We start from the raw sequence: 9,213 nt of genomic DNA, 5'->3' as shown, positions 1-9,213 counted from the left end.
GCCAAGTAGAACCTTTGGGAAGACTCGGGGAAAGTCTTTGCGATCTTGCTGTAAAAAACAGAAACTTTAGCGCTCACGAGAATTGCTGCCATTTTTTATTGGAGAGTGCTATTTAGTTAATTATTTTTTCATATTATTAATAGATAAATTCCTCAGGTCCAGCAATTTATTTGAGAATTTTATAAGTTCCATAAGTATACGTTTGATCCAGATTAATACAGACTGTTCTGTTTTTGACAGATTCTGTTTTTCATGTGTTGTTTACTTATTTTGATGAATCTATGGCTAGTAAAAGAGTTTATAAACCATAGAAAAGTTGTAAAACAGTAGTTTTAACAACAATATAAATAAATAATGAGTTCATTATAGTACCTTGAAGTGGTGATTTATTTTCTTATACTAACGGAGCTTACGAGTTTTCTGTTAAGTTTTGTGTTGTGGAGTTTTCAAGTTTTGGGTAAGGATTCGATGGACTATGGAATAAAGAGTGGAAAGAGGCTAAGCTTGGGGATTCCCAAGGCACCCCAAGGTAATATTCAAGGATAGCCAAGATCCTAAGCTTGGGGATGCCCCGGAAGGCATCCCCTCTTTCGTCTTCGTTCATCGGTAACTTTACTTGGAGCTATATTTTTATTCACCACATAATATGTGTTTTGCTTGGAGCATCAATTTATTTTGTTAGGATTTGCTTGATGTTGTTTAGAACAATATTTTGCATCTTTTATTTCAATAAAAGTGGCATTTATAGCCTTTACCATGCCTATTTTAGAAGTCCACATGTTGCTGTTTGAAAACAGAAAGTTTAGCACTGTTGCAATAATTCCCTAGAAAAGTAAGAATGTGATAAAATGTTGAAACCTTTTGCATATTAAGCTCTGATAAATTTACTAAAGTGGGGATTTTCTTTAATAATTTTTGGATCTAGAGAAGTATGGATGTTGCTGCATTCTTTACAGACTGTCCTGTTTAGGCAGATTGCTGTTATGTTTGCATTGTTTGTATATGTTTGCTTCTTTTATGATTCTATTTGAGGATAGGACTATTAAATATGCAGAGGAATTTAGTATGCAATGTTGAATAATAATTTTAGTGATTTGCTACAGTAGAGTATGATAAGGTTTTGGCAATAGTTTATACTAACTTATCTCACGAGTCCTTGTTGAGTTTTGTGTGGATGAAGCTTTTGAGATTTAGGGAGACCGTGATATGAGAGGAATTAAGGAGACACAAAAGCTCAAGATTGGGGATTCCCAAAGGATCCCAAGATAATATTTCAATAAGTCTCAAGCATCTAAGCTTGGGGATGCCCGGTTGGCATCCCACCTTTCATCTTCAACAACTATCGGTTAGTATCGGCCGATCCTAAGTTTTTGCTTCTTCACATGATGTTTGCCATTCTTAGAATGTCATTTTCTTTTGCTTTGATTGCTGTTTGAATAAAATACCAAGATTTGAAATTATTAAATGTTAGAGAGTCTTCACATAGCTAAATAATTATTTAACTACTCATTGATCTTCACTTATATCTTTCAGAGTAGTTTGTCATTGCTCTAGTGCTTCACTTATATATTTTTAGAGCACGGTGGTGGTTTTATTTTGTAGAAATAGATGAAATCTCATGGTTCACTTATATCATTTTGAGAGTATTTAGAACAGCATGGTAGTTTTCTTTGGTTATGAAACTAGTCCTAATACGATGGGCATCCAAGAGGGATATAATAAAAACTTTCATATAGAGTGCATTGAATACTATGAGAAGTTTGATACTTTATGATTGTTTTGAGATATGAGGATGATAATATCAAAGTCATGCTAGTTGAGTAGTTGTGAATTTGAGAAATACTTGTGTTAAAGTTTGTGATTCCCGTAGCATGCACGTATGGTGAACCGTTATGTGATGAAGTCGGAGCATGATTTATTTATTGATTGTCTTCCTTATGAGTGGCGGTCGAGGACGAGCGATGGTCTTTTCCTACCAATCTATCCCCCTAGGAGCATGCGCGTAATACTTTGCTTTGATAACTTGTAGATTTTTGCAATAAGTATATGAGTTCTTTATGACTAATGTTGATTCCATGGATTATACACACTCTCACCCTTCCACCTTTGCTAGCCTCTCTAGTACCGCGGAACTATCGCCGGTACCATAAACCCACCATATATCTTCCTCAAAACAGCCACCATACCTACCTATTATGGCATTTCCATAGCCATTCCGAGATATATTGCCATGCAACTTTCCACCGTTCTGTTTATTATGACACGCTCCATCATTGTCATATTGCTATGCATGATCATGTACTTTACATTGTATTTGTGGCAAAGCCACAGTTCATAATTCTTTCATACATGTCACTCATGAGTCATTGCACATCCCGGTACACTGCCGGAGGCATTCATATAGAGTCATATCTTGTTCTAAGTATCGAGTTGTAAGGAAATAAAAGTGTGATGATCATCATTATTAGAGCATTGTCCTAGTGAGGAAAGGATGATGGAGACTATGATTCCCCCACAAGTCGGGCTGAGACTCCGGACGAAAAAAGAGGCTGAAGAAGCCCAAATAAAAAAAGAGAAAAGATGCCATAAAAAAATAGAAGGCCCAAATAAAAAAAATAAAAAAATTATAAAAATAAAAAAATGAGAGAAAAAGAAAGAAGGGGCAATGCTACTATCCTTTTACCACACTTGTGCTTCAAAGTAGCACCATGATCTTCATGATAGAGAGTCTCCTATGTTGTCACTTTCATATAATAGTGGGAATCTTTCATTATAGAACTTGGCTTGTATATTCCAATGACGGGCTTCCTCAAAATGCCCTAGGTCTTCGTGAGCAAGCAAGTTAGATGCACACCCACTAGTTTCTTTTGTTGAGCTTTCATACATTTATAGCTCTAGTGCATCCGTTGCATGGCAATCCCTACTCACTCACATTGATATCTATTAATGGGCATCTCCATAGCCCGTTGATATGCCTAGTTGATGTGATACTATCTTCTCCCTTTTTGTCTTCTCCACAACCACCATTCTTTTCCACCTATAGTGCTATGTCCATGGCTCACGCTCATGTATTGCATGAAGATTGAAAAAGTTTGAGAACATCAAAAGTATGAAACAATTGCTTGGCTTGTCATCGGGGTTGTGCATGATTTAAATACGTTGTGTGGTGAAGATGGAGCATAGCTAGACTATATGATCTTGTAGGGATAGCTTTCTTTGGCCATGTTATTTTGAGAAGACATAATTGCTTAGTTAGTATGCTTGAAGTATTATTATTTTTATGTCAATATTAAACTTTTGTCTTGAATCTTATGGATCTAAATATTCTTGCCACAATAAAGAGAATTACATGGATAAATATGTTAGGTAGCATTCCGCATAAAAAATTCTGTTTTTATCATTTACCTACTCGAGGACGAGCAGTAATTAAGCTTGGGGATGCTGATACGTCTCCAACGTATCTATCATTTTTGATTGCTCCATGCTATATTATCTACTGTTTTGGATGTTTATGGGCTTCATTATACACTTTTATATCATTTTTGGGACTAACCTATTAACCCAAAGCCCAGTGCCAGTTTCTGTTTTTACCTTGTTTTAGGGTTTCGAAGAAAAGGAAAATTAAACGGAGTCCAATTGACCTGAAACTTCACGGAACTCATTTTTGGAAGGAAAGAGGCCCAAAAGAGTTGAAGTGCACATAAGGGAAGCTTCTAGGAGGCCACGACGTAGGGGGCGCGCCCACCCCCCTAGGGCACGCCCTCCACCCTCGTGGGCCCCTCGTGCGCCCCTCGTGGGCCCCCTGATGCACTTCTTCCACCTATATATATCTCCATATACCCTAAAAACAACATGGAGCACAATATATCGGGAGTTCTGCCGCCAGAAGCCTCCATAGCCACCGAAAGCCAATCCAGACCCGTTCTGGCACCCTGCCGGAGGGGGAATCCCTCTCCGGTGGCCATCATCATCATCCCGGTGCTCTCCATGACGAGGAGGGAGTAGTTCTCCCTCGGGGTTGAGGGTATGTACCAGTAGCTATGTGTTTGATCTCTCTCTCTCTCTCTCTCTCTCTCTCGTGTTCTTGAGGTGATACGATCTTGATGTATCGCGAGCTTTGCTATTATAGTTGGATCTTATGATGTTCCTTCCCCCCTCTACTCTCTTGTAATGGACTGAGTTTTCCCTTTGAAGTTATCTTATCGGATTGAGTCTTTAAATATTTGAGAACACTTGATGTATGTCTTGTCATGCGTACTGTGGTGACAATGGGATACCACGTGATTCACTTGATGTATGTTTTGGTGATCAACTTGCGGGTTCCGCCCATGAACCTATGCATAGGGGTTGGCACACATTTTTGTCGTGATTATCTGGTAGAAACTTTGGGGCACTCTTTGAGGTTCTATGTGTTGGTTGAATAGATGAATCTGAGATTGTGTGATGCATATCGTATAATCATACCCACGGATACTTGAGGTGACAAAGGAGTATCTAGGTGACAATAGGGTTTTGGTTGATTTGTGTCTTAAGGTGTTATTCTAGTACGGACTCTAGGGCTGTTTGTGACACTTATAGGAATAGCCCAACGGATTGATTGGAAAGAATAACTTTGAGGTGGTTTTGTGCCCTACCATAATCTCTTCGTTCGTTCTCCGCTATTAGTGACTTTGGAGTGACTCTTTGTTGCATGTTGAGGGATAGTTATGTGATCCAATTATGTTATTATTGTTGAGAGGACTTGCACTAGTGAAAGTATAAACCCTAGGCCTTGTTTCAACGCATTGCAATACCGTTTACGCTCACTTTTATCATTAGTTACCTTGCTGTTTTTATATTTTCAGATTACAAAAACCATTATCTACCATCCATATACCACTTATTTCACCATCTCTTCACGAACTAGTGCACCTATACAATTTACCATTGTATTGGGTGTGTTGGGGACACAAGAGACTCTTTGTTATTTGGTTGCAGGGTTGCTTGAGAGAGACCATCTTCATCCTACGCCTCCTACGGATTGATAAACCTTAGGTCATCCACTTGAGGGAAATTTGCTACTGACCTACAAACCTCTATACTTGGAGGCCCAACAACGTCTACAACAAGAAGGTTGTGTAGTAGACATCAACGCATGGCTACTATCAAGGTGTCGGCACGTCGGGACGTCTTGTTGGTTTTGTTTTACCATTGTTGAAATGTCTTGTGCACCGGGATCCCGAGTTTGACCGGGTGTTCCGAGATGGAGGATTGTCTCCGCGGATAGTGCGCTTGTCAAGGGCTAAGTTGGGACACCCCTGCAGGGTTTAATCTTTCGAAAGTCGTACCCGCGGTTATGTGGCAGGTGGGAGTTTTCTAATATCCAGTTGTAGAGAACTTGACACCAGATTCGGATTAAAATACACCAACCGCGTGTGTAACCGTGATCGTCTCTTTTCGAGTAAGGTCGAGAAGAGAACACGATGGGGTTATGTTTGAAGGTAAGTAGTTTAGGATCACTTCCTGATCATTACTAGTTTCCGACTGTTTGCGTAGTTTCTCATCTTACTCTCTTACTCGTAAGTTAGCCACCAAACAATGCTTAGTCGCTTGCTGCAACCTCACCACTTATCCATTCCATACCCATTAAGCTTTGATAGTCTTGATACCCATGGTAATGGGATTGCTGAGTCGTTGTGGCTCACGGATTACTACAACAATAGTTGCATGTACAGGTAATGCGATGATCCGACGTGAGAGTGATGCTTGCTTGTTTTCGAGTCCCTCTGCTTCTTCTTCGTTCAGGGGATAGGTTCCTGGTCGGCAGCCTGGTCTAGTAGGGTGGATGTCATTCTTGTTTTCCGTTTGATTTCATCCTTAGTCGGATGCCTCTCTTCTGTATGAGTGATGTATTCATGTGGCATTGTATGCCTTTGTATGTATCCCCAGCTATTATGTAATGGTACAATGTAATGATATCCACCTTGCAAAAGCGTTTCAATATGTGGCTCTATCCTTGGTGGGACCTTCGAGTTCCTCTCAGATAGGATCGCATATTGGGTGTGACAAGTTGGTATCAAAGTCTCGACCGACCATAGGAGCCCCCCCTTGATTGATTGTAGTTTGGCCGTTGTCGAGTCTAGAAGAAAACTATTTTGGAGTCTAGTTATATCGGAGAGTAGGAATTCTTTTACTCCTCAACCCCTTCGTCGCTCTGGTGAGAAATCTTGACGTAGGTGTTTTGACTTACTCATCTTCCCCTTCAAACATTAATTAGGGTCGTGCAGTTAGTTTGCCGTTCGTTGTGATGTCAGCTCTTTTCATCCGGCACACTTCTCTTTGAGTCATTCGGACCTCGTTGTCTTTATTTTCCCACCAGCCCATCCATTTTCTTCTCGGAGCCAGAGTCCTTAATCGAGTATCCATCCTACTCGTGCGAAGCCTTAGCATCCTTTTCTCAATTATTTCAACTGCTGAATCCTCATCTAATTCATCATTGTTCGTCTCATTTTCTTATCCGGTGGATCCAATTCATGTTTTCAGTGATACCCATATTCTTTTCCTTGCTCGTGCGCCTCTCGCCTTGTAATCATTCCGGAGTGCTAAAGTCATCTCAGAAGATTTGTGCTTGCGTTCAAGCTAAGTTGAGGTTCTCACCTCATTCAAGTCTCTCAATCGTTCTGGTGCATCATCTTTGTTCTTCAATCATTCCAACGGTGTTTATTTTTAGTGGGCCCTAACCCACAGGTTTTCCCTAGGATCTTACCTGACTCTTCTATTTTCCCGGAGTGATTCTAAAATTCTTGTCCAAGTTCGACGTCACGATGAGTCCTCTTCAGTCGATTCTCTTCTTCGGAATTTCTCGTTCGTCTCCCTGTCTTTACATTTTGATCATCCCCTTTCTCTTCTGTTTCGTTCCTAAGATCTCAGGACGAGATCTTCTATTAGTGGAGGAGAGTTGTAATGCCCCGAGACCGATGCGCCAGGTGTCTTCCAGTTATTCGCCGTTGTTAGCCATGTCATTCGCTTGCGTGTTGCACTTTGCCATGTCATCATGTGCATTGCATCCTCATGTTTTACAAAACTTGCATCTGCTCGGGTCTCCCAGTTCTCTCTGTTGTCTGTTCTGAGTCCAACCACACTCGCACGCGCTCGGTGCACCTCCGATATATTATTTTAAAAGTGGCGTAAAAATGTTCTCGGAATGGGGTGAAAGTTGGCGTGTGGTCTTGTTATAGCGTAGGTAGGCCGACTGCCAAATTTCGTCGCATTCAGAGTCCGTTTGATAGCCCAACCACCATCCATAGCGGCACCGTTGCCGATTAATACGTCGGACATTTTCGGTCTCCGGAAACAGTCACCAAGCCTCTCTCTCTTCTCTCCAGTAGCCCACGGCCTTCTACACACCCACAATCAGCGCACCTACAGCCCACCTAAACCCCATCCACTCCGGACCGTCGGATCGTGATCGGAGGGCTCCAAAACGGCCTCAAACCCCCTCCAAACCCGAATCCTAGCCCCCTACTGTAAATATACCCCTCCCCTTCCAAATCTGGGCTAAACCTAGCCTAGCCCCTCCCCTAACCTACCTCCCAGCCGCCTCCTCCTCAAAATCAGCACCGGCCACAGACCGGCCGCCACTTGGCGCCGCTCCACTCGCCAGCCGCCACCCGCCGTCGCCATTTGCCAATCCGGGCACGCCATGCGTCCCCCAGCCCCCTCCACCACCGCCGAACTGCCTAGGCCCGACCGGGGCCCGCCTAAGCCCATCTGGGCCCGAGCGCACACCGTCGCCCGTGTCCGCCTCCTGCTCCCTTGCTCGCTCGCCTGGCTCACCGCGCCTAGCCCGAGCGCCCGCGCCGCCCGTCAGCCTCGCCGCAGGCGAGCCACCAAGGGCCTCCGCCGCCCATTTGCCTCGCCGAACACCGCCACCCCGTGCCACCACCGCACCTCGCCTTGCCGTCCGCTGCCATGGGAGCCCAACTCCGAGCTCCTCTGCGACCCCACCGCGCCTCCCCGTTGTCGCCTGGCCCGCCTCCGAGCAGATCTGGCCCCGCCGAACCAGAATCCACCGCCTCCACCTCGCCCGGCACCGCCCCTCGCCATCTCGCCGCTGCATCACCGGATGTCGTGGAATTGTCAAGGTAGATGTCCTAGTGTGAGGACTTAGTCGTGAGGCCAACACATCTATGTGGTAGCTTGAGAGGGGTTGATCGGGACTAGAGACGCAACACACAAGACAAGGATTTAGATAGCTTCGGGCCCCGGGAAACATCATCCGGTAATAGCCCTACATGTTGTTTGTGGCTAGGTATCATTATGCTCATGGGGGAGACGCCGCATAAGCCGGCTCCCCTTTGTTTTGTCTAGCCTTAATGATTGTTTTCTGTCTTGTCCCTCTTGGGGTGCCCTGCCCCTCCTTATATAAGTTGAAGGGGCGGGTTACATGACTAGTCCTAGTAGGATTAGGATTACTCTATTACAAGTGGAGTCCTAGTCTTGCTTCCTTTGTAAGGGAATATTCCTTATGCTTTCCTCTTAAGCCGGCCCACCATAACATGAGCCGGCCTTCTGGGCCTTGGGCCTAGTCCTCTATATCACCCACCATCGGGGTCATCAGTGAGTCGCCGGGCTCATGAATCTGTCATACCAGTGAGTCAACAAGTGTCAGCCGGGTCTCTGGTGAGACGCCAAGTCCGGCCGGGTCATATTTCTGGCCGGGACATACCGCGGGGTATATCCCCGACATTAGCCCCCAGTTTAATTTGGATTTATCCATGTTAAACTGATCCTGCAACATAAACACAAGAACAAATTTGACAGATTGTGCTCCGCATTAAATATTCTTTTAAGCCGGCACATGATCATCCTTAAGTCCTTGACATTTCCTCCTGTATGCGTGTTCATGATCTCATAGCAAATCTCCTTTAGCAGATGTGTTCAAACATTACCAATGCAAAAAATCCGGGTACTTCTTCTGAAAAATCCGGGTCAATAGGCCAGCTTCATAATCAATTTGCTGACATTGGTTTCTTGTAGAGAAATTTTATAAGAAATAATCCATTTGAGTCGGTTTCCAGAGATCCGGCTTAATAAGCATATTGGACTCCAGATTCATCTGGTGATCCGTCGGTTTAAGGATATAGAGGCTGGCGAGTTATAATTGCCAAAACTGTCGGCTTGTAAATTTTGACAGCACCGGGTCACAAATGTTGCTCACACCAAGTTTGAAAG

Source organism: Triticum urartu, chromosome 2 (genome assembly GCF_003073215.2).
Source record: "Triticum urartu cultivar G1812 chromosome 2, Tu2.1, whole genome shotgun sequence".
Taxonomy (NCBI): Eukaryota; Viridiplantae; Streptophyta; class Magnoliopsida; order Poales; family Poaceae; genus Triticum; species Triticum urartu.
Note: the sequence above shows the minus strand (reverse complement) of the source record.